This window comes from Anser anser (assembly GCF_964211835.1).
Source record: "Anser anser genome assembly, chromosome: 1".
In the NCBI taxonomy this organism is placed as follows: Eukaryota; Metazoa; Chordata; class Aves; order Anseriformes; family Anatidae; genus Anser; species Anser anser.
In genome coordinates this window covers 28252345-28275971 of record NC_139720.1, presented here as the reverse complement: position 1 = coordinate 28275971, position 23627 = coordinate 28252345, and the positions used below count along the sequence as shown (strand labels likewise).

General features: G+C 36.8%; 1 long non-coding RNA gene across 2 annotated transcripts; it reads left to right on the top strand.

Annotated features, from left to right (window-relative positions):
- Window positions 1–2691: 2691 nt before the first annotated feature.
- Window positions 2692–18204, top strand: LOC310892735. Of its 2 annotated transcripts, XR_014578349.1 has the most exons (6): window positions 2692–4260; window positions 13051–13163; window positions 13948–14102; window positions 14684–15705; window positions 16341–16422; window positions 17263–18204. It is a non-coding gene; the product is annotated as an uncharacterized lncRNA (long non-coding RNA). The 2 variants fall into 2 exon arrangements; XR_014578350.1 differs by lacking the exons at window positions 16341–16422; window positions 17263–18204 and having other exon boundaries at window positions 14684–16282.
- The last annotated feature ends 5423 nt before the right edge of the window (window positions 18205–23627 follow it).

Genomic DNA, 23627 nt, shown 5'->3' with positions numbered 1-23627 from the left:
AACTTTTATCTGCCATTTGGTATCACAAGTAGCAGTTTTCTTTATACCCAGAATTTACCCAACCTCTTTGGTACAAGAAAAGAAATTTTATCCCTTTCCTCTATTTTCAGCGAATGAATGGGTGACATATACCCTTGTTCTCACAGAATGGAATGTTATAATGCCTGAACTTTATCCCTTGTGTTGTTTCCAAGTGACTGGATCATTTCTTCCATTCTAGTAAAATTAGGCAGTGTACTCAGGTTTTCATAATATCATGATATGGACTAGCAAATAAACCACAGGATGCTTTTTTTTTTTTTTTCTCCTATTCCAAAGTGACAAGATCATCAGAAACTCAGTAAAGAGACTTTGCAAGGGGGTTAAGAACATTTTTCTGCCTGTTTCTTCATAAAGATAAAAGGAACAACCCCCAGCCCCACCCCTTTTTTGTTGTTTGGTTGGTTGTTTGGCTGTGGGTTGCCATTTATGAAGACCTGTCTTTGAATGAAAGAAAGAGTGAGAGTAAGGCACCTGCCTACTTCAGCCCACTTCACAGAGAAGTATTTTGCACTATGTGGATCATCAGGCACAGCTAGCTGTTCCCTAGCTGTGCAAGTATCTGATTTTCAGCCGATGGGCAGGGTGTGGCGCTGATGCTCCCGAGTCCAGCCACTCACAACCTGCCTAAATGCCAAAAAACTCTCTAGGTTGAGCCCAAGGTACAGGTTCAAACCTCAGAAGTGTTCTTGGACCTTGCAGGAGTCAGACACCGTAGCAGAAAATAGCTGGAAAGAGACACCAACTTGGCATGTCTCAATGTACAGGGGAGGACATTTTTAAGGTGCTGCAATTAGTGTAATTTGAAACAAGAATATGAAGCCAAATCCTCCACATCTGATATGGTAATGTGCTAATCACCAGGCTTCTCGAAAAGGAGGTAGAACTCCTTCAATATTTCCTGTTAAGGCTATTAAATGCTGTATTAAATAACTGTATGGGAATTAGGAGAAAGGGTAAGGGGGGGAAGGTAGGAAGGAAGGGCATTCTCCTGGGACACAGGAAACTTATATTCATGTACTTGGTCCAAAGAACGCTTAATTATTTATATGAAATGAAGGGCACTTAGTAGAGAGGTCTTTAAGTTTCACTTAATAACTGTCAGATAAACATACTGAAACTTGGTAGACTGAGCAGGAGACAAATACATTGCTGTTGTCACTTCAGACCCTGCGCTATTGCATTCATATGTTCAGTAGGAAATTTCTTTCTGATAATATAAGAGGTGAAAAATAAGTCTTTTCTTATTGCCCTTTAAAGCTGGAAATTATTCCTCCCCACCCCCTTTTTGAAACAAAGTACAAAGTCATCCAACTATGGCAGGAAGGGGCAGCAGGAGCTGGAAGCTGGTAAACTAATTTCATTCCTCTAATTTAGATTTAGTTGCAGCCCCTTATTGTGGAACCGGCACTCCCAGTGAGTAATCAGGGAAAGATGGTTTACCTTTCAGTTTATACCAGTATGGCTTAGGCTGAGTAAATGCTAGGTGTGCAGAGTATCATCTAATTGTCTAGTTTTCCCTACAGGGGTCTGTTCCTGTTAGGCAAACGCTGTGCCAGCCCAGTGATGGCTTGAACCTAACCTAGGTAATAAGTGCACATGAAATTTAGTAGCTCAGCAGAACCCAAAGCTTTTGACAATCAAATGGTTAACCCTTTCACAGATCTGTTTCTTGGGAATTGAATAAATGAGGGTATTGTAATGTAAAGAACATTTGTTGGCTGAAGGCCACCATGAGGGAGATTAGTGGGGGGTATTAAAGATGAAATTATAAAGTCTCAGTGAAAGAGATTCAGTTGAATTCAATGATAAATGACAGTGAAAGGAAGAGAGGGATATTTCTGAGATGAGCTGTATTTCCCTAAAGAAAAATACTTGTGAGATCAGATTTTTAAAGGAGTATTCTTTTTTTTTTTTTTTTATTATTGAAAAGGTTAGATTATATCATTTTTGAGAGCTCTGTTCTACAGAATGTAATAAAAATTGACATGAAGTGTTTTAAGTTTGTTGATAATTCTATACTATTCTGACCCACTTTATCTGAATATCTTAAAATTCAATTTCACTTGTAGAAGGTATTCTCATATTATCCTGCTATATAGGCTACAAAAGGCTGGTAAATCCATAGATGTTCACGACCACTCATGCAGAAATGAAATATTTAACTACAAGGGTATCTTGTATTTCAGAAGTTATTTGCTGACACTTCATTCTCTGATCCTTGTAGTCCATACAAAATGATTTGCACATAGGAAATATAAGTAAATGCTTTACAAATTGACTTTTTGAATATTTTGTTACTACTGCTAATAGATTTTTAGTGCTTTCTGCTCAGAAATGTTTCAAATGTTTTGGTGGTTTTTTTTTTGTTTTGTTTTGTTTTTTAATCATTTAAAAGCACATTGAATGTATTAATCCTCTTAAAGGATTCCTTGTTTTTTCTCAACAAAAACAATAAGAGGATAGGAATATACATTCTCATAACAAGACATACGAAAGCCAAAGTGTATTAATTATGCTTATTAATTTAACTTTTGTTGAAAGAAATATTTATTATAATGCTTTTATTATAGGAAATAAAATCCTTCCATATTCCACCTAAGTCTAAACAGGTAGAAGTCACTGTTTTTTTGCTTAGTTTGAGTGGTTATTAATATAGAAATCTAACTAATCTTCCTCCTTTAACATTTAGAACAAATTACAGTGCACATTTCATTGAGTAAAAATGCAGCCTCATGTCATTCTAAATCACATTAAGAATCAGTTGAAGTTGGGGAGGTAGATGTCGAACTGTCAGATTTTAGAAAGAGTGGAAAAACTTGAGATCAGATTTTCAGCCTACAAATTCAGATGGAAGAATTTAATCAGCCACTTTCCGTGTGCTTCACTGACTATCAGAAGTTCTGTCTGTCACATACAGATGTGGATGTGAATGTCTGATGTGTGTTTCCCAGCTCTACCTAATTGGATAACTACAGAACTGGTATTAGAATAGACAGTTAGTAGTCAGACCTGTAAACTGGACAACAGCCAGATTTGGAACTGGAAGGTGTATGTTGTCGCTGTACCTTCTATGTCAATTTAATGGTAAAAATTACTTGCACTGTATTGGCCTTTCTGCATTGGATTTTAGGATACAATTTCTGTTACAGAAAATAGGCTTCAATTGCTTGCTTGAAAGCATAATTCTTCAACTTCCACGTGTATTAAATAGTCCTTACTTTTATTATATATGCCCTGGAATGGAAGGAGAACAGAAAGACTCTTAGCCAATGCAAATAAATTTGTCTATGAACTACCTCACACCCCCAAAATACTGTTTGTTGCCTTGTGTTAAGCTAGATTTCCATGCTTAGTTATATACTGGTAAGCCATAAGGAATACTAAAGAATTACTAGCTTCTTTCATGGATGGAAACGAGAATATCACAAATTTTACCAGTGTAAACCACTTTGTGAGCGTGCCTCATGCACTGTGCAAAGGCTATTATTACCCCATCCAACTTGGCAAACAGGCTGTCCTTTATTACGTGTGCAATAGCATTAGCATCACAGCCAGTGTTCATTTTCTTGCCGTTCACCACTACAGGACATGTAGAAAAAAGATTCATGACCGGAGCAGACACTGTTCAGCATGATTCAAGCATTGACAGAGTAGGCTGAATAGTAACACACGCTTCAAACATTATTTTGTACAATTCCTGTAACATGTCTGGTCAGTGCTGTTTCTAGAAGCCATAGCCTGACTCCACTGGGCACACTGTTTTGCCTCAGTTCAGTTGCTTGCATTTAAATACAGCCTAGGCAGAATGGAAAGGCAATGAGATTTTGAATAATTTGCTGGAGGGCTTAAAATATCGTACTAAAACAAGACGACTATCTAAAAAAAAAAAAAAAAAAAAAGAAAGAAAAAAAAATCTCCTGGGTAGCACATTCATGGCTTCATGACTAATTTGAGATGGCATAATTTTAGAGACACTAAGAAATCCTGTGACGAGGATGGAGCTGCTGTATCCTAAGACTTCAACCTACTGTCGTAATATGAGGCTATTAGGATGCTAGAAAGGGCACAATACTTGTCAATTAAATTAAAAGTGCCAGGATGGTTGTCCATGTTGCTGAGTTCCTGAAATGGCAATGTGTCTTGTTTTGTTTCAGACATTACCGAAATCCATAGTTTCATCGACTGGGCTTTGGAATATTGCAGAGTCTCTGTGTGGAGGTACACTTTAAATCAAATTGTTAAGTAAAGCAGGAGATTAAACTGTTTCTTGTTCCTATTTTGTTTGGGGTAGAATTTAAAGTTTAGGGTTATGCAACCTTAAACAGTCTGAAAAACACTTATCTGTGAGGATTTTTATCTGTGAGATGCAATGCCAAAAACTGCAATTGGAAGGATGTTCAAAGTAAAGGGTTTTTGTAAGAACAAGGGATCTGGTACTTGGTGTTCTCCAAAGGAGTTCTTTAGTTCTTCAAACTGGCATGTTGCCGTGGTCTGAAATAGTCCAAACAGATGTGTTTAAAGGAAATACAAGAGACCAATTCTGAGGAAGGCAAATTGTCGTGTTTGTGGTACTATAGAAAACTGGTTTTTCTTGTTGTTGTTTATTTTTCTCTTTCTTTCTTTCTTTCTTTCTTTCTTTCTTTCTTTCTTTCTTTCTTTCTTTCTTTCTTTCTTTCTTTCTCTTTCTTTCTTTCTTTCTTTCTTTCTTTCTTTCTTTCTTTCTTTCTTTCTTTCTTTTCTCTTTCTTTCTTTCTCTCTCTCTCTCTCTCTCTTTCTCTCTCTATTTTTATCTCTTTTTAGAGTATAATATCACATATTAACTGATTTCCTTGTACCTGTTTTGGTGGAAGTACCTCAAGATTTTTTCTTTCAAGGGAAAAACAAAAAAGAAAATGATGTCTAAATTGGGTGAGGCCCCCAAATTCATATATTTAAAGTGAATTTATTAGGGGGCGTGTGTGTGTGTGTGGGGGGGTAGGTGTTCTTAAGGCCTTCACCCCACACTCAGTGCTCTTAGGTAGGACATGTACAGTGGCATGGCTGCTTTGCTGTGATGTCTCAGTTTGTACCCTCCATTTACACACCCTTTCTTGTCAAGCACTCTGTGCCTTCATCTTGAACATATTCACACCTTACTAGCTGTAAAACTACACAAACAAGGAATGAAGGTTTTTAGGAATTTACTGGAAATTCAAAGTGTTCCAGATTCTTAACTGTAGTATCGCTTGAGTGTAAGGTGTGCCTCAGTAAGCTTGTGATACTATGGAGTGTGTCTGAAGTCTTGATACTGAGGTCTTCCAAGATGCATATTTAGACTGCATAATAGTAATGATTTAAAAATAACATTCAGCAGCATTAAAATGCTCCTTTCTGGCAAACAAATTGTGGGTTTCTGTTGGATTATTACTGTTGTTCTAGGGAAAAAATGGGTTGAATGTATTCTTTTACCGTCTTACCAACCACCAGGACACAGCAATGCCAGATGCTTTGGTTTTATAGCCAGCAGTTTATGTACATTAAAAAAATATTTAATGACACTCTAATCATGCTCAAGTGTAGGCTGGATTTAGAAATAACGTCTCAGCCACCAGTCACCTGCAAACAATGAATAACTCCTGAGAAAGAGTGCCAGAAAAAACAAGAGATTGCGTATACCTTCCTGGAATTATGAACAAATTTTTGACTTGATGGAAATTCAAGTAGTGTCAAAAGTGTAGAAGGGCCATATATATAATAACCCAGAAACACAGCTATATTATTAGGACAGAAAAGTTTAAGTTTAGCATGACAAGAAGTGTGAAGGAATTGAGCTGAAGTGTAGCTAGATATGGAGATACTGTCTCATTGAAATTTTTCACCTTGTGCCTGGAAAAGGTCTTTAGAAAGTTTAAATAAGAAGAAAATGACACAAATATTACAGTACTTGAGTCATGCTGGATTTGAAGATGACATTTTGATGTCTTCTGAAAGTGTTAGAGATCTTGAAATTATAATAAGGAACTGAGTGGAAAAAATAAAGACAGTAGAGTAAGGATAAGTAGGTGGGATGTAAAAAATTAGGCAAAGTCAATTATCTTTTTTTTTTTTTTTAAATCATGCTCAACCTGTTTACACTCTAACAGAGAGAGCTCATCAATCGTTAAAATTATTTCATGCTTCCCAAAATAAGAGCCTGTTTTCTTTGCTTGTAATTTTGCCAAACCTGAAACATCTGTTCTGAAATTTCCCATGCAGACTGAATTTTTGGAAAATTTCAATCCCAATAGATAAGTTTCTTCCAAGAACAAGATTAGACTGAAAAATTAAATGACTTATCCAGGGCCACAATGGAAAATTGGAAGAACTAAGCCTGCACCTTAGGAATTATAGCATAATGTCTCAGTCACAAGGTAGCCCTTCTTTACAAAAAAATGATATATGTATGTTTTATAATTCAGTGAGGTTTACTAAAAAATTGTGTCTCTGTAGAGAAGCACTTGCCACAGTTATTGCTTTCTACTGCCCTGTCCCCCCGCCACACACTGATATGCACACACACTTTTAACGGGATAGTCACATAAAACTGCAGGACTATAACTAAGTAGCTATGGTGTCTACTGGTTGTAATATGTATCTAGTTATCAGGATGTGGTAATAGGTAGCTCAGAAAAGAAGGAATTGGTCTTGCAGATTTTTTCTTCATGTGTATTTCGTTATTATTATTTGCGACAAATATTAAAAAATGCATTTTTAATTGTAAAAAATATATTGGAAAAAAAAATAGAAAGTGTGTCAAAACATGACAGAACTGCAGAATTACCACTGGGGAAGGTTTCATTTTTCTCAAAAGAAAGTTAGTTACACCAAGATATTTCAGTTCAGTTCTCTAAAGAGCCATCTAGAGGTTATTGTTAATGGAATTGGAGAGGAGCCTTAACTAAGAGCAGAATTTAGCCCCCTCTATTAGGAGAAAACCTGGATCATGAGCCCAGCTTCGCACTTTGGGCCCATTTCCATAAAATTCAGAGGGGTTTAGTTCAACATCTACTGTTTAAGATGCATGTAATTCAAATAGCCTTCTGTAGAGAATCTTCAGTACATTCATCCTTCCACAAAGAGGTTCTCCATAAAAGCTCTTTCTTTCAAGCCTGATAGTTCGTGCACATGAATAACTTTCACCATAGGAACTCACTGAGGCAGCAAACTCTGAACTTAGTGTCTTTTCAGAAATAACAGGCTCTTGGAACAATATTCTCTTAGCTCCCTTCAGAAGCAATTAACTGCTTCAAGTACACCTGGAGCTTATTAAGTCTGGGAGAGGCCTTAAAGCTACAGTTCACATTTCACTTCAGTCTGGTAAGAAATCAAATAAAAGGGTGATTTTAAGAAGTCAGGTAATGCTTATTCCATATTTCTGGCAAGCAAAATATTCTATAGAAGGTGCTTGCTTCCTTTGGCAAGAGAAGCCCTATTTCCAGCCTAGGAAGCTTCATATCATATGAATATTTCATTTCCCTTTGCTTTAACTGGAGAAAATGTACAGTAGGATATTTTAAAGTCTTCTCTCAGTTTCCAGCTGTGTGATCTATACAGCCACATAAAGATCTGCGGCATCTGATAGGACTGCCTGCTTTTAGAAATGACATAGGTGTGTCTATGGTCACTGCCTTGTTGGGAATCTGAGATGTCTGATTACGGGACCACAGCATCAACCTATTAAGTGATAATGATACTTGATGACATACATTAATTAAAATCACCAAATTAATGACAGCCATGTCTCTCTAAATATTCCCCTTTTGGCTTTGAGTCTATTCTCAGCACAGGGATGATTTAGATAAAATCTAATAAAATTATTTCATTACCTCTGTTTGAAAAGTGTATGTGCATTCTCTGCTGAAATTTGTGTCCGTCTGTACAAATTCACAAAAGGAAACATTACATGGGCTTGAATTTCCCTTTCTCTGGGAAAAAGAAGAAAAGCAAAGAAAATAATTTGGAGAAATTAAAAGTGACTGAAGAGCATCTAGGGCTCTAGCTTTGTTTTAAAATTAGGATAAGAATTTTGAGTGGTCCAAAGTCTTTATGGTCAAAGAGGACAAGAAATGTCAGGAATGCACACATCTGAGCATCTGGCATTGTACAGATTTCATATGCTGATCACACCAATGACAGCCTAGTCACATTTGATCATGCTGTAGGCAAAATCAAAGTTGTGAATGAGAATAACTTCTTGCTTTGGTAAAACCGCATGGATCTGTAGGCTAAATCTAACTGGAATCTAGTAGAAAGAGTAAAATGCTGATTTCTAATATGAAAGAGCCAAGACTTCCATGTAAGCATAATGCGTTTCAGAATGAATGTGCCAAATCAATATGCTGTGCTTTATTAGCTAACAGAAGCTGTAGACAGTAGATCAACTTGTTCCTGGAAGACGGATGAGAATTGACCAACATTTCACTCTTGTTCCATAGCTCACCTTGCTACTGGCAAGCAATTTTTTTGTTGGTGGTCTAAAGGCTCCACATACAGTCTGGGTCATGTTCTGTGAAGTGGAAAATAATGCATGGTCAAGTAGCCAAGGACATAGAGATATATATGAAATTTGGGTAGACAGCCTTTCATCTGGTATACCCTAATATGTGAATCCAGTCTGAAACACTGGCTGTTCAACTTTAATGTTCTTTGAACATATTTTAAATAGGCATAATATAAATGATATTCCCTTAAATTGGCACTTCTCCTGGGACTTGCATGCCTTAGAGCATTTTTAATAACTTACAGACCTTATATGAATGTAATGGAAAACCGACTATTGTTCTTCCACTGGTCAAAGAGGATTAGCTTATTAAGAGTACCAGGATGTTTTGTGACTCCTTCTTTCCAAAAACCAGCTCCAGTGGGCCAAGAGCAGAAAGAAAGACTAGATTGACCATGACGTTATTTTAATCCTAGGTAATCTGTCAGACTGGGCAAGGACAAAGGGACTGTTTACAATACACACATGTGTAGACTACATTAAAATATCAAATTAGCTCAGAGTGAGACATTTGCATTGTTTCTGTTTTCAGTAACCCTTCCAAGGCTTGAAAGGGATTGCTCTGTGTGATTTCAAGACAGAACACTCAGAAGAAAACACGGAGTCATTTAGGGATCATTGGTGAGAGTGATGGCATGGGTCTCAAAGAAAGTAATAGTAAAGCTCTGAGGTTATTCCCAAGCCCTGTCTAGTAGCTTGAATACCGTCAGGCTGGTATTTAAATGTGTTCTGTCTTCAACTGTTTGTTTGGTGTTTTGATAAGTAGCTGTGCACACTGAAAATATCCTGGGTGTAGTGGTACACTGACTCTTCAATTCACATCTTCTCAATACCTACTGCATCCTAAATGTAAAAAGGAATTTTTTAATCAACATTTTTTAGGATTTTTTTTTTTTAGAAGTAGTAGTGAGTGTTGATTCTATGGATATCTGTAACTATTTTTTCTTATTAGATAGATAATTTTTGAGACTTACTCTAGTCTTTTAAAAGTTCATTTTAATAACGTAACGGGAATAACGTCTAATACTTACAAGTAGGATTGGAAAAGAGAAGTTGTATAGGAAAAAAAATGCTATGTGAATAGCACAAAAGAAATAAGAGAAATGATAATAAAAGTATTTTAGAGGTCTGCAAGTTCACTTTGCTACTGCTTAGTGAAAAGTATATATTTTTGTGGAGTTCTATATTTTACAATTAAGACAAAGTGAGAGCCTACACGTTTGACAATTAACGTTATCAATTATATATATTTGCATTTACAACTTTGAAGTGAACTCTCCCTTTGGGATGTTCAACTACCAGTAATTCTTAGAAAGAATTTATGAAAAACAATGTTATGTTCAAATATAACAATAAGTTTACATTTTCCATGTAATGTATCTATTTCTTTGTGTGTTATGTTTCCTGGAGTCCTTCTCCTCCCCCAACCCCCAGCTCCCTCAGATTAGTTTATTCCTGTTTTGTAAAGAGACTTTAGCAGAAGGGAGGAAAGCAGTTTAGATTCACTCTCTGTGAAAGCTGTTTCATTCAGTAAGAAGTTATCTTCCTTTAGCTTGCATTTTTGTACTTATGCCAGGAAGGAAAAGGATGTGGTGTTAGGCTTTGAAGATTATTGCTTTCATTTTGTCTGCTTCATGCAATGTTTAGTGGCTATCTTGAAAAATCATATACAAAATAAAATTGTTTCAGCACTTATTCTGAGTGTTGGCTTTATATCTAAGAGTGTCTAGCAAACACTCTTTCAATACCAATAGATTTTTCACCAGTCCTAAGTTTTAATGCTTCCAGAAGATGCTCTCCAAATAAGTCATGAGGTCCTACTACTGCATTTAGATTCATGTTGATGAAATCATGTGAAAGCCCATTCACTTCAAATAAGTTGCAAGCACCTAATGTTTTCAGATCAAAAATTAGGTCTTGAAAGCTATTGCTGTAAGGCTGTGGGTGTCCAAGGTGTTATCTATAAAGTACATGACACATTCCTGTACATCACAGCCATGGTCCTGATGGTGTCAACAGGCCAACAATTAAATACTTGAAGATTTCACAGATTAATCTTTTTGCCTCTTACATCTAATCACATAGGTATCTTCAGCTCTCACTTAACCACTGTTAAGCACCTAAAATCAGAAGAGGGTTCACATCTGAGAATTGCAACAGGAAAAGAGTCATCAGTGTCCATGGGTGGTTCTCTGCCTGGGAGTGCTGACAGATGTCCATATTGACATTTCTTATTTTGTGGCATTTACCTGGCTTCTGTGAATCTTACTCTTACAAGCTTATTTCTTTGAGGGTTTCAAGGCAGCAGGAGACTGTGTGCCTGTCGCAGGGTTACAGATTCCACCAAGCAGCAAGGTAATTAGGTTCAACGTTGCAACAATTTACTTTGAAGTCCATTACGTGGACATAGCCTCGTTAGTTTATCTCTGAAGGCTGGAGAATGGAATACAGGAATAATTATCAAGAACGGTTGAAAAGACCCAAAAAATAGTGTCAGGAAAATTAGGAGGCCTCAAACTAAAAGAACTGACCTTGTGGTGTATAAATAATGACAAACAGTGAGACAAAGGTTGTGCTTTTATTTTGAGAAATGAGATAAAGGACTTGACAATATTCACAGATAAATAGAAGCATAACATCCATAGCAACCCCAACTGTCAGAGGTCATTCTGGAGTCACATTTTACAAGTCACAGGCTTCAAGCCTTCTTTGGTAATATTTCAGCAAATAAAACAAAACCAAACTTCCAAGATTTCTCACTAACTGTAGCAACTATTCATCATTCTAAATCTCTACCGGCATTTTCAGAGCTTTTCTGTCACAGTCACCGAGGTGGCAGGAAATTCCTGTACGGAGCTTGTCTTTTCAGCCAGCAGTTCCAATTACTTCGGTCCTTGACTGCTGCTTTGACAGCATCACTTCTGAGCGATCCAGCAGTGTGATAAAAATTAGCAAACAACAAAAACAATGCCAGACTTGAATAGGCTATTTCTTTAAAAGTGTTTGAATATGTGTCAGTTAATTACCATGCTCCATGGTCATAAACCAAAGCAGATTTCACCATTTGTATTTCTTTCATCTGTAGTCAAGCGTTTCTTCTCTGAGACCTGTCATAATAACTGATACAGCTTCCCTGTGTCTTCATCATGCGGCAGAGTTGTGGTTGTTTCTTTTTTTTTTTTTTTTTCACTGTTATTGGAATTATCCTCTGCTTTATAATGAGCATAAATTGATTTTTAAAAATAAGTATGAGCAGAAATTCCTGGAGATTTTTATAGACAACACTCTTTCATTTTAAACATGAATGACTTCAGCTACATGTCTAAAACTATTTTTAATGTATTGAAAATCTGAAGCAAAAAATACCAACAGTGTTTTCTGATGAAAGTTATAGTGTTTCATCACACTTTTACCATTAATTAATAGTCTCTGTTTTGAGTATAGTCATTTAGACCATTCCTTGGGAACAACTTTTAAAATAACATTTTTTAATGTATTTGTGTCCACTGGTCTTGTAAAGACCAATTTCTAGGAGAGTCTGAGTAAAACAATGACAGTCCTGCTGAATTCTCTGAAGCCTCAAGACTGAGTTTCCCTTTGTTAAAAATCAAAATGTGTCAGAAATCTACTGACTCAGAATAAAATTGCAGGTTACAATTTCACCCTTGGGCTTAATCAAACATGTGGTGTAATATCAAATTTATTGTGTACTTTTGCTTTGAGCTTTGCTGACATTTCAATGCCATCAGCTATAGAAATGTCGAAAAATGTGATTGTCTTTTTCTGCATTTGGATGTGGTGCCACAGTTCACCTTGGCTTTAACAAGTTTCATGATGTTGTCCATTTTTTAAGCTGATAGAGGCCATTTTAAAGATCATATTTGTGTATATAAAGAATCTCATATCCCTAACGTTATTATCACTGAAATACTACTATTCCACTTTTTCACATTACTATGTTGTTGATTTTAAAGTCCACATTTCTTGATTACCATATTTGTGAATGCAAAGATTATGTGATCAAACAGGGTAAATATATGAATAATTTACTGGATATTTTCTCTTTCAGATACTTATTATATTTAAAACCCCAAATCATATTTTGTATTTTAATCAAATAAATATATAAATTTGTGAGAAATATGGGTATTTAGTATCATATTGCAGACACAATTTGTTTTTCAAGCTAAAGGCTTTCAAGTAGCTAGCTAGGGCATATACGTTATTCCTATGTGTGTGTATAATGTATATATATTGTTTTAGTGTGCATGTATATAAAAATGCATAAAATAAAGTAGGGATTTGAAATATTATTTGCTTTATACTTTAGTTATATTTTGAAAAATACTGTTTATCTATGTTTGGAATTAGTCTTGAGTTTTATGCTATTCATTTATGCTAGTCAGACAACTCAAATTTTTGGAGAAATCTTAACAGTACCCAGAAGAATATAATCTCTTTTTTTTTTTTGGTGTGTGTGTTTGATACAGAAAAACAACAACAACAACAAAAAAACCTCTGCCTCAACAACATCCTTTCTTCAAGGATCTCAAAGTACTTCATATACACTGGAAATGAATGCTTGCATACACTAGTGAAGCAGGTATTACTAATGTATTTTACAAACATGAAAAGTGAGACTTGGACTTGGAAGGAGACTTGGAGACTGATGGTTAGATCCACATATCTAGGTGCCTAACTACGTCTCTGTTTTGAAAGCCCTCTCAGGTCACAGGCTCACGTATGAAGGATGTGGCAATAGTTGTCCTCCTATGTGGGACAAGCCTGGCTTGTACCCACTGCCACTGCAGTAGTGGAGATGGGCATGACAACTGCTCATGTTGGTGTCGCCTCTCAAGACTTTTTGTCATGAAACCATTCCCTCCTCTGCCATCAAATCAGGGTGGTATTTATATTATTTTTTAATAGGAGTTTCCACAATCTAAGTAACCTAGTCACCTATGACTGCTTTCAAGTATGTCCAGACATGCTCAAGTCTCAATATTGCTGACCTCATGGACACCTGTCTGCCGCAGTATCACAATTGACAAAGTATATTCAAGCACAATGATGCAAGCACAACCTGATGCAAAATGTGCTTTTAAGCTTGCTCAGGATCTTATGTCATAACCGAGAAAATGCAGAACTCTTGAAGCCAGTACTAAAATTTGAGAACTGTTTTTCTTCATTTTTGTTGCTGATGTCTTTTAGGAACTCAAAGACTTTATTTTCATTTTGGAACTATGAAGTCTATATGAAATGCTGCTTATTCAGTGTGGTGTGAATATCAGTGATTACCTTTTAACATAAGTGCGACTTAAAAGATTATTACACTCTGATTAGTGCTTGTTATTATTGTTTGTTTCTCTGCTCCCATTTTTCTGCAGCCCCTCATCTGCTGCCTACAGAGAATGCTGGAAAGCATATGAAATAGAAATGAGCTTTAAGTGACATTCACACCTGCTAATCTGAGCTATTTGCAATTATTTTATAATCTTACAAGAGAAGCATTAACAGCTGATTGAGACTACAAATGCTCCAGGTAACAGCCACAATGATAAGCCACTGAGAGCCTGCTGTTGCAGGTCTGGCTGGGATCCTTCAAACTCTAAGCCAAATGTTAAACACACTCTACATGACTGACTAAATTCTGGACTGTTCTTTGGCAGCCCTCCTGAATATGGAGTGACTTTGCAACACTGAGTAAAGCTATCACGTTATCCAAACTTCTGTGTTCAAACTCTGTCTTATTAAATGAATAAAATTTATCACTACGTCATCTACTGATCCTACTGGAGCATCCCTTTCTTTTCTTTAACTATTCTGGAGGTGGCGGCATCACCGTCCCTGGGAGTGTTCAAGGAAAAGTTGGACCTGGCGCTTAGGGACATGGTTTAGTGGGTGGTATTGGTGGTAGGGTGATGGTTGGACCAGATGATCTCGAAGGTCTCTTCCAACCTTAATGATTCTATGATTCTGTGATTCTGTGTATAAAAATCAATTGCCATCTCTGTCCCTTTTAAATGTCATTTTTGACAGTCTTACCCCAATTTTATCTTTCTATGTACTGTTGCCTGTTGTATTTGATTTCTATTTTTTTTTTTTTTTTTTTTTCCCCTTCAGGTAGGCTAGTGCCACATCTGTGGGGCTCAGAGGCCCTTTACAGAGTGTTCTGTGTTGGAGGATCCTCTTGACATCTGGTCTGCAGGTTGGCTGCCATCAGTTGCTCATGGAAGGCCTGATATAAAAGCTGTGGCCCTAACACGTTGCCCTGATTCTCTTTTTAATAACCAGCTCTTCTGCACCAGGTGTCCAGGGTCCATCACCTCAGCAAGCAGCTCTATACAAGGGCTTTTCCTGCCACAGCCCTTCACCACCACACAATGGGACTACACAACGACCTCACTGGTCATACTGCAGCAAGACAATACAAATCAGAGGAAGGTTTCAAAAAGAAGTGAAGCTCTGGGCAAGAGGTGAATGTATAGACATGTGAGGCAGTATCCCAGTGCTTGCTGTGGGACCAATCATCTGTTCTGTCTGGGCCTAAGGACTTCAAACTGGTGCTGACAGTGGTCTTCAGCCCAGCAATAGGCATGGAACAGGGTCCAGCTGCCGTGGGCTGCAGCTGTTGTGTAGCTGGGTCATAATGGTTTCTGGCTACTGTCATTGTCTAGCTTTGGGATGATCAAGAAAAATATTTAATTCCAGATTGCTATTCTTATGCTCTGTATTGTGCACTTCTCTACAGACATCAAGAGTTCATTTCATTTCCCCTGCATTAATATAAAAGGTCTTAATGTAAAATTTATTGCAAGAAGAGCTATACCAGGCTTTAATTTTTTAATTTTGGTTTGCAATCCATACAGGAAGCTTAGCATGGTCATAATGTATTTAATTTCAAAATCATTGTCAGAAAAACAAAGCCAAAAATCCCATTAATTTTGAAAAGTGAACTACATCAGAATGAAGAAACTCCTTAAAGAAAAAAACTGCAAAGGACAGCCAAAAGGGGAAAACATGAAACATGAATTAACGAAAAACTTGCAAAAGGCAGAAAGAGAATTTTTTTTTTCCACCCAAACACACAAAGCCCAAGAAGTTTGCAAGAAGGAAACAAGAGTTTGTAGAGACAGATAATCAAGGTATGCAAAAAAGATTTAGGGAAGATGAAGCAGTAGGGGAAACTACAAGCATTTTTCTGTACCGGTGTTTACTGTGGAGAAACTTGAGTCCATTTCCCAAGGGGTTCTGACATCTGTTTCAACAAAATAATTCATAGAAAGAAAATAAAAGTTACAAAATCAAGATTAAAAAATAACTTATCATTTATGAAATCAAGAACTTTAGAGTAGCTTAGGTATGAGGAAGCCCAATAATTTGCTATAGCATGTACATCTTTTGCTTTAAACTGTTACTTCAGGAATGGAAGGGGCATATGCGATGCTGATTAAAAAAAAATAATAATAAAAAAATTCAAGGAGGATCAAAGAAAGTACCTGTTCCCATGTGAACTGAGCAAATACGAACAGAATAGAACGTAGTTAGCAGACATGTAAATATATGTTTTATAAGGGAAAGCAATGTGGTTTTTGTAAGGAGAAGTCACACACACAAAATTGAGAATGGATGAAGTCTGAGCAATCAGATAGACAAGAGTAACCTCGCTGCCAGTGCCACTGAGTAAGAGAGAAGGTCTTTAAATGGATGAATAATTGCTCAAAACAGAAAGAAAAAATGTAAGCTCATAGAGGTTTTTTTTTTTTTTTTCTTTTCTCAGTTGAGGGAGACTACTTGCAGAGACCTACAAAAGTGTGTGCTAAACCTGTCCTCCTCAACATAGTAAAAAATGAGATGGAAAGGTGGGTGAAGACAACAACATTTTTTGGTATTATAAGGTTATTCAAGACAGGAAAGACGAGGACCAACTGGGAAGAGTTGCAGAACATAATATTTGGTAATAAAAAAGCAAGTGAAAAGAAATGTAAATAAATGTGATGTCTGGGGGGAAAAAATAACCTCAATGTTAATTATATATAAATCCTACCTTAACATACACGGCCTGTCACCCAGGAATGAGGTCTTCAAATTATATATAGTGGATAACTGTAGAGAAATAGCTCCGTGAAAATGTCAACTCAAAATGGAAAATATCATTACACCTCTCTGTAATTTCACAGTGTGCCCACATCTTGAACACTGTAAATACTTCTGGTCACTTCACCCTCACTCTCTCCCCTAGTCGAAAAGATACAGAGAAGGTCACAAGAGTGATCAAAAGTATGAAATAGTTTCAATACAATGTTTAATTAAAAATCTTAAGAATCTTAAGACTAGAAAAAAAGACAAAGGAAGAGGGATGTAACAGCAGTTCATAAAATTATCGAGCTTATGGAGGAGTTAAACAGGGACTGACTGTGCACTGTCTTTTCTAGACAGAGCAAGCAGCTATCAGATGAAATTAGAATGTGGCAATTTCAAAACAAAATAGAAATAAGTTTTCATGCAATTAAGTTACTACAGAACATTTGTGGAGCTAAAAGTTGATTCTTGAAAAAGAATTGGAAGGAAAAAGCCATGAACTATTCAAAAAGGATGTTGAATAGGAATAATTATCTAGTTCAGTTAGTTCTGAGCTGCAAGTTTTTCTGGCCTGGCAGAATAGACTCAGGAAATAATTTTTATTTTTATTTTTTGCGTAGGCATCTGCTGCTGGCTAATGTGAGAGACAGGATAACAGGCTAGTTTGAACTTCATCTTACCTGTTACAGAGATGAGTGGTCTATTTTATTCTCTACTTACATTTGTCTTCTATTAAGCAAACATTCTTATATATAATTCAATGATATGACATTCTAATATCCCTATAAACAGAATTAACAACTGTTTAATTATGCCTCATGTAGTACTGAATATAGTTTTCTTTGTAGTCAAGTTTATTTAAGTTATTAAGACATGCAAATGTACCTCGATTTTCACGATACTGATGAAGCTACTGTACCCAAATAATAGCAACATTTTGTTTTTTGAGTGGTGTGTTGTAAAAGTATTATATTGTTATTAATAATTAGCTTTTGCTGTGCTAAGCTATAGCTTAAGACTGTTCAGGTTTGAGGAGGCGGGACATTTCGAAGCCTTTCTTTGTTTTAAGGATTGCACCAGCCCCACTAGTAAAAATTCAGTAATCAAGTGGAACATGATATATGGGTTATATCCGTGTAGCCAAGCTGATCACCCTGTTTTGCTTGAGGCTCAAAGTTGTCTGATTATCTACTTTGCACATAGGGTAAGCTCCAACCTCAGCTGAAAGTACTTTTGGCAGAGAAGCCTAGGCATGAATGAGAGAAGTTTATGCAAGGCTTAGCACCTGACCTGCAGTAAGGACATGGAAGCAGTCTGCACCAGCTTTGCTGAGGGCCACAGAGCACTTTCCACTGTGGATTTGAAAGACGAGCCAGTCCCTGAGACCCCTTCTTTTCTACCCTGATATCTCCTCTGAGTGTCAGAGCAAGGAGTTTAAAGTCAACAGAGACAACCAGGCAGGCACTTTCTTCCGGATGGTTTGCCAAGAGCACTGTAACTGCCCTTTGCGCTTCCAGCACCAAGATCTGTTTCCCAGCACATATCATATTTCACATGACACATGAATTAATCTTCACCGTGTTCCTATGAAGTAGGTAAACACTGTCCTTAAATAAATAATAATAATAATAAAGACAACACCCAGCTTATGAGAAGCCAGAAGGCAGGCAATGGCAGGAAGGCTTTTGAAAGCAGGCTGCAGCTGGGGTCAGAATTCAGGAATTCTTTTCATTCCTGGTATTGCATTGAGGTCATCTCATTCTTTGATGTAGCCTAGAAAATGAAATGAGCTATTAAAATCTGGATATGTTTCCACATTAAATTAGAAACATTTACAAGTCCAGCATTGCACATAAAACTTAGCATTTCTCATGATAAAACACTAACTAGATTTTGTTTCTAGTATATTCTGGATTGCATGACTTGTGGTCTCCCTTTCTCTGTTTGTCTTGCACTTTACTTCGTTACATAATTGTTACATCTACTTAAAGGTCAGCCAAAGTAAAATTATATTTTGTTGGAGGTGAGATGTAAACAAATGTTTGATCTTGCCCTGCCATTTTTCTCAGGCCTTCTGAAGAGCTGGGTTATGATGTGCCAGTATTCATAAAAGGAGATTATATTTTTGAATCTGTATTGTATTATTCATAAATATTTCAATGTACCTGCAAACCAAGGTTAATAGCTATCGTGTCTCAGGAAACTAAAAAGGCAGCTCTTGTGCACTCACTGAGATCTGTACAATAAAACCATACTTCTGTGCAACTGGACACATGAATATGTTCTGTATTTATTTACAATGCCCACTTTCTTCACTGCTCTCCATCCTAGCTTGAAAATAATTAAGGTAAGGTAAGCAAACAAGGAATTCTTGCAAACATTTTTTCACTAAATCTAAACTCTAAACAAATATAAATTATTGAATGCTTTGTTTTAAGAACTTAAGCATTTTTTCACTGAATTTTTACTTGAAACACATGCCGTGCATATAGATGTAGCTGTTTTTTGCATTTACATAGGGCTGATATTATTAAGAATATCCACATGAGAAAAGGTTACAAGGATGATCCCTGCAAGAGGTTGAATGAGCATATATTATAATACAGAGTACTTTTTGCTGTAGCTGACTGACACATTTAGAAAAGCTGATACTTTGATGAGAAGATCAACAGCACAATATTTTCCCAGCATCTTCTCTAGAGTCTCAGTGCAAACTAACATAAGGATGCAACGTATGTGTCAAGATAAATAAACACACATTAAACCAGACGTTCATTTTCCTCAAAGTAAGCTCTGAAACCATATGCAATAAAATACTGGGAAAATATAGAAATGCCAACTTTATAGCAACAGTCACATTTCAGATAAAGAAAACCTTTTATATGAAGTTGTATCCACAGTACCTAGCGTAAAATATGAATAGTTCCAGCTATATCACTTTATAAATTGGAAGGAAGTGTTAGAAGAGAATCATTTGATTAAAAAAATCCTGCTGTTTAACAAATATATACTATTTGTAATTAAAAATGTTTATCTGTCATCTGCTACATAAGAATATTTGTGCAATATGTTTGATGATTTTCTTCAGGTGTATGATTGGAGCTTAATATAAAGTAGCCTCATATAAAATTGCAAAGGATTATTGTTGAGATTGTATACGGAGGGATTAAATGACCATATTTTTAATAACTTAATTAACCTAACATAGTCTTCCTTTTTTTTTTTTTCCAGTGTAAGGCGAACTCTAGTTAAATGTTGTATTCATTTGTCCTCTTTTCTTAAAATAGCCTGGGAGGAACTGAGCAGCATTGTACTTCCCCTCTATACATGCTGGAGGTCAGGCATTTTTGTTTCACACAAGGCACCTCTGCTTTACATCGCATCTCTCCTGTACAAGGTCCAGAAGAGGCAGCAGGCTGCTTTTGACAATGTGAACCTTGCTGTCTTCAGTGTGAAAAGGGACCTGGTTGTGGTCAGACACGGGCAGCAAGCTGGCGTTTAGAAAATAGTTCCCAACTAATGGATAAAGTATTTTTAAGCATGCTGGAATGGTTCCACAGCCAAGCTGTTATAAATGAATAGGTCTTTTGTTGGGAGCCTTGATCTCTTCCCTCCTTCCTCCCTTCCTCCCTCCCCCTCCCCTTTGTCAGGATGAGTCAATATCTTTCTAATTGGGTGTCCTTTCTGGACTTTTTTCCAGGTTTTAGGCATTAAGAAAGTTCAAATCCTTAAACACATAGCCTTGGTGCCCAGAAACCATTTTTCCTTTAACAGGTTTATTGCTTCAAGAGGTATTCATTTCAGAAGGCTCAACAGTATTGTTATGGGGTTTTTTGCTGTGCACAGAAAATGTAAAAGGCACTCAGTTGTACTTCAGTGAAACGGCATTATCATCCCAAGAATGAACAAACTGATTTGTTATGTCCTTAACAAGAAGCCAGCCAACTTCTAAATACTGTTGTCAGATTGTTCTGAAACTGTGGCCCAGAATGCTTTCACAGATAACTATTCTGCTATTGCAGTGGCAGCTTTTATTTTGTCATCACATCTTTTCTAACTCTTTGAGAAAAGTGAAAGTGGGTAAAGTGATCTCTGTCAATAATGCTGCAGGTGAGACAGACCAAAATTGAACACCAAAAGTCAGAAAAAAATGAAAATCCAACGATGGTGGCTCCTAATGGAGCCTTCTGACATCATAGAATTATGAATCATAGAATGGTTTGGGTTGGAAGGGACCTTAAAGATCACCCAGTTCCAACCCCCTGCCATGGGCCGGGACACCTTCCACCAGACCAGGTTGCTCAAAGCCCCATCCTCAAAGCTTTAAACACTTCCAGGGATGGGGCATCCACAATTTCTCTAGGCAAATCATCCTGTGGAAGATGGCTGCCAGGTATATTTACTAATTTCCTAGATTCTGGTCTTAAGTTTTTTAACAAATAATTACTGTTTGGAATTAATTGGTACCTTCCAACCAAAGATCTGAGGTGAAAAGCATAAATACAGCCTTCATGGGAAGTAAATCCTGCCATCCTTACTTCATAGACAACAAAAAGAAGGCATGCAAATATTGTTTTGCTTGCCAAGACAGTGAAAGTTTGTGGTAGATTTTACAAGTTTTTTTTGAGGTTTCCTGCACTAAAAAAAAAATGGTAGATTCAGGATAAATTGTGTTTAAAGAAACACAGCTGGGACTCAGAATTTAGGTGCACTGAGACCATATTCATTCTAAGGCTTGAGCAATTTCTATAGAAATAAATTAAATTCCTCATCACATTAGAGTGAGGTTTTATACATTTACTTGTGAAGATCAGAATGTAATGCTTGAACTGTATAAACTACTTATGCATTGGGACGATCTCTTGAATAGATAAAGTCTGATGTCTGGGGTAAAGGAAAAGCAGCTCATTGCAAATTAGTGTAAGAACTCATTGCATGTAGCTGTGAAGGAATTATTCCACACTTTTATTACTGACTTCTACTTTTGACTGAAGTACCTGGTGTTGACTACTCTCTAAGAGAGCAGACTGCTCTAGGAGAGTCTCTGGAGTGACTCAACATGGCAATTCATTGCTCCTGCCCTCTCACTGCATGGGAAGTTACAGAATATCTGTAAGCAAAGGTAAATGAAAAGTAAATTTGTGTTCCTCTGCTTCTCTGCCTATTTCCTCTCCTTCCTGAAATTGCCTAGGGAGAAAAAAATTAAGCACCTACCAGCTATAAATAAAAGTACTCATGTATTTTACTTTGTAGTTGTAGTCCTCCTCCAGTTTTTCCCAGGATGCTGTTAAAAAAGTACCTGTTAGGTATGTTCAGCAGCTCAGATTTCCTCCCTTTTATCCATGCAGATCATTGCTAGTTGATATAAAATGAGAAAGGCAGAAAACTGAAGGCAAAAAAAATGGGCAAATGAGGTCTTCTTTTCTTTTTCTGCCTAATGGTCAGTGAGAAGTACCAATATTTTATATTTCTTTTCTGACTAGCAGTTAAGGAAATGCCATTTTATCCCTGGAAGAAATGTCACCTGCTTTCTGTGTAGTCTACTTGGACAGACCCTCCAAACCTGCCTGCCTGACTCTCCAGCATCTTCCTTCCACTTTTTTATTCATTTCCACTGGGGGTAAATGAATTTCCACCTTTTTATTCATTTCAAAGGGGGTTGAATTTTATGCTGCTTTAAACAGAGGTGTATAAGGTCAGAAGAACAGGAAAAGGAAAATCTTGAGCAGAAGTGTCACCATGAGCATACAGATTGGTACCACAGTTCTGGAAGCCATCATATTACAGTTTTAGTAGTTCAGCTGCAGAAGACGTTGCTTGTTTTTTGCAAGAGTGCAAGTGAAGCCTTCTTTTTTTAAAAAAACAAAACAAAACAAACAACAACAAAAAACCACAACAACCATGAAATAACCAAACATGGCTGTTTTGTGGATAGCAGACCACTGTATAGGCTCTGTGAATGATTTTAGTCTCTTGGTATTCACTGTCTAAATAAATATGGATTGGTATCCCTGCATTGGCCTTTTACTTGTGACTCACAGCATTAACAAAATAAAAAAAATAAATAAAAAAAAAATCCTCTAAGCCCTCAACTCCAACTTCCTCTCCAAGCTCTTATGAAGGTTTTCCAGCAGAACCTCCCTTCTCCTAATTCCACGGTGGCCTCTTCCTATGGCGTCATTCCTTACTTCATTCATATTTTCGGACGTATAACTGAAACAGGCTCATTCCTGGGAGACCGGAGAATTGCAGCCTCTTTGGACTTGCTTCCAACATGTGCTAACAGGCCGTTTTGGCAGATGATAGTTGTTACTCATTTACAGTAGCAATTTGAAAATGAATCATAAATCCTGACTCAAATCACGTATATTCTCACTTCAATCTCAGCCCTCAATTTCTACACAGGTAACTCCCTCATACAATTATTTGCCTTTAGCCCTGCTCCTAGGGAGATAATCATATTCCTTCTGAATCCTATACATACTTTACCTATACTGTGTCCTTCATGGGACACAAGTGGGGGCTTTCAACTGCAGTTGCATCACAGCATTTCAAAGTTTCATTTGCCCAGCAAAATCTGTCTTTTTAATGTTGTTTGTTGAATGTCCTTCTCTTACTGGCTGATGGGAAAAGTGGCTGGAATATTCTAGCAATAAATAGCTCCAGTGATTATCAGATGCCTTGGCTCCATTTCAGCATTTAATCATCCTCAAAAGCCATAAATTGCCTCATATACTCCTCCACTATGAACATTGTCTCTTAATCAAACTGGATTAATAAGTTTAAGAAATATTACCCATTTATAGGTGAATTTTGACGGGTCATGAGAATAATGAACCAGATGTACAGGAGACGTAAAGAGCAATATAAGTTGCAAGCCCATAACTTAGATCTTATATAACATGCACAGAGCAGAAATATATGATATTAGCAGAAAAGGCTACCAATAGGTTCATGCTCATTTACATTAGACATGATGATATAT